Below are 2,732 nucleotides of genomic sequence, written 5' to 3'. Positions count from 1 at the left end.
AGGAACCTGAAGGTAGGAGCTAATGCGGAGGCCATGGAGGGGAGCTGCTTATTGACTTGCTCCCCATGGCTTGCTCAGGTTGCTTTCTTTTAGAACCCAGGACCACCAGGACTCAAAGGGTTGAACCATCCCACATCAATCACTAATTAAGAAAATGCCTACAGGCTTGCCTACAGCCCAATCTTACAGAAGCACTTTCTCAATTGAGGCTCCCTCCCATCTGATAACTCTAGCTTGTGTCAAGCTGATGTAAAACTAGCCAGCTCAGAAGAGATGGCCCAATGTCAGGACCTGAAGTTCCTTGGTCACCTGACCTCAATCTCTTTGAGCCCTATGACCTCACAGCTCCTCACTTCTTTATCATCTCTGTGACTTTCTTTGGCTGTTCTCCTTCACCTAGAATGTGCTCTTACCATTTCCACCCAAGAGGCTCAACTCAACACCATATCATCCAAGAACCAGTCTGGGACTCCCTAGTATAGTGGTCATGCTTGGATCTCAACTAAGGAGTTTATCTTTCAACAGCCCAGGTAGGTGGCAGTCAAGGATGTAGGATTTAGGTTACAAACAAGGCAAGAGTTCATACCTTGACTCATCGCTCCTAGCTTCTGAAACTCGGTCCTCACATGTGTAAACAGGAGATTAGTTCAGTGATGCCCATGCTTCCTGAGCCAGACCTTAAGACAGAGAAACAGTCATGGAAAGAAATGTGCAATGGGAACAATGTCTGCAAAAGACACAGCAGCCTCTGTCCGAAGAGGCATACCTTGGCATTGTGTGGGAAGAGGTGAGAGGAGCATTCAAGTAGAGAGAAGAGCATGTGCAAAGGCCCTCAGCTGGGCAGAAGCAATAGGAATGATCTATAGCCCCAAATTCTCCTCACCCAACACTATGCATCACGGGAAGGGCTAGAGACCTCTTAGCTTGTTGAAGAAATGAGACAAAAATCCAAAGGTTTCCTCAGGGCCCCGACTCCTACCCCTTCTTTTCTGATTCTGGGTCTCAAGAGCAGTTAGTCAGGTACCCCTTGCTCACCCTTCTCCATCTCCCCGCCCCACCTCTACCATCATCTCCCTTCCTGAAGAGTAGGGTGTGAGGGGTGCATCAGGCCACACCTTTCTTTGGGGTCACTCTTGAATGGATAGGGGTTGAGCCCTAGCAACCTGGGAGCCAAATTTCCACTTCCCAGGTAGGCCAAGATATGAGGCTACTTACTAGGTTCTGTGCCAGGTGAGTCTCAGTCCAAACAACTCTTCCAGTATCACCAAACTAAGGCCTACGTGTCTGGAGGGACATCCAGTGACATCTGTCTAGCCAGGAGTCTGAAGGTCAAGACCAAAATAATTATGGTGTAGGGGTGAAGCAAAGGAGGTCCTGGGAAGCCCCTTGTCACTCATCTTGATGCCAGGACCCTGTATCCCAAAGCGTTTCCTTCTCTTGGCAGGTCACCTGCTTTAGCTGAAGCTGCCAGAGGAACACCTGTGACCCATGAAAGAGGCAGCAACTTCAGGAACACCTGCAAGCCTGCCATGGGTGTGGGATGTGGTCACATCATGACAACACCAATCTAGCTTCTCAGCTCCTGGGGCAGGCTGAACTCCAGGCACAAGGCAGGGAGAGACAAGGACATAATGGAGGATGAGGTGCTGTAGTCAGGTTTCTGTTACTGTGATAGACACCACAACCAAAGCAACTTGAGAGGAAAGTGTTTATTTCATCTTACAACTCTCAGGTCACAGTCCATCACTGAGGGAAATCAGGGCAGGAACTCAAGGCAGGAACGTGGTGACTAAAACAGAAGCAGAAGCCATGGAGGGGTGCTGCTTAATAGCTTGTTACCCATGCCTTCTTGCTCAGCCTGCTTTCTTATAGAACCCAAGACCACCAGCCCAGGGCAGCACTGCCCACAGTGATCTGGGCCTTCCTATGTCAACTATCAATCAAGAAATTGCCCCCCAATGTGGCTAGAGAGATGGCTCAGCGGTTAAGAGCACTGATTGCTCTTCTAGAGGACCTGGGTTCAATTCCCTGTACCACATGGTAGCTCACAACTGTCTATAACTCCAAAATCTGACACCCTCACACAGACATATATGCAGGCAAAACATCAATGTACATACACTAAAAATAAATAAATTTTTAAAAATGCCTCCCATTTTGACACTTTGGATCCAAGTAAAGCTGAGCTTTAAAAACAAAAAAACAAAAAAACAAAAAAACAAAAAAAAAAAAAAAAAAAAAGGAAAGGAAGGAAGGAAGGAAAGAAAGTAAAGTCTCCACAGACTTGCCTACACCTAATCTGTTTGATGCATTTTCTCAATTGAGATTCCTTCTTTCTAGATATATCTAGCTTTGTGTTAAGTTGACAAAAACAAAAACAAAAACAAGCAGGACAGGGAATCATCTGCCCTCCAAACCACTGGCCCAGATGGTAAAATGTCCTCCATGCCAACAGCAGCTATTGTTTGCGGTGTCATGACCTACTACAGGCTCAGGGGAAGGCCTGAGGGCCCCCTGCAACACGGGACTCAGGCAGGCAGAAAGACAGCGTGGCAGAAAAGGCCTGGCCCTGTTCACCTGCCTGGGTTCCAGTCCTGTTTTTGCTGCTGGGTGGCCCTGAGAAATGGGAGACCTCAGCTCTTTTCTTGATTCCTAAGTGGGAAGGGTTAAAAGCCAACCTGAGGATTCAATATGGCAGCCACTCATCCCTGCACCGAGTGGTACTTGGTGTA

Source organism: Peromyscus eremicus, chromosome 10 (assembly GCF_949786415.1).
Source record: "Peromyscus eremicus chromosome 10, PerEre_H2_v1, whole genome shotgun sequence".
NCBI classification, from domain to species: Eukaryota; Metazoa; Chordata; class Mammalia; order Rodentia; family Cricetidae; genus Peromyscus; species Peromyscus eremicus.
Note: the sequence above shows the minus strand (reverse complement) of the source record.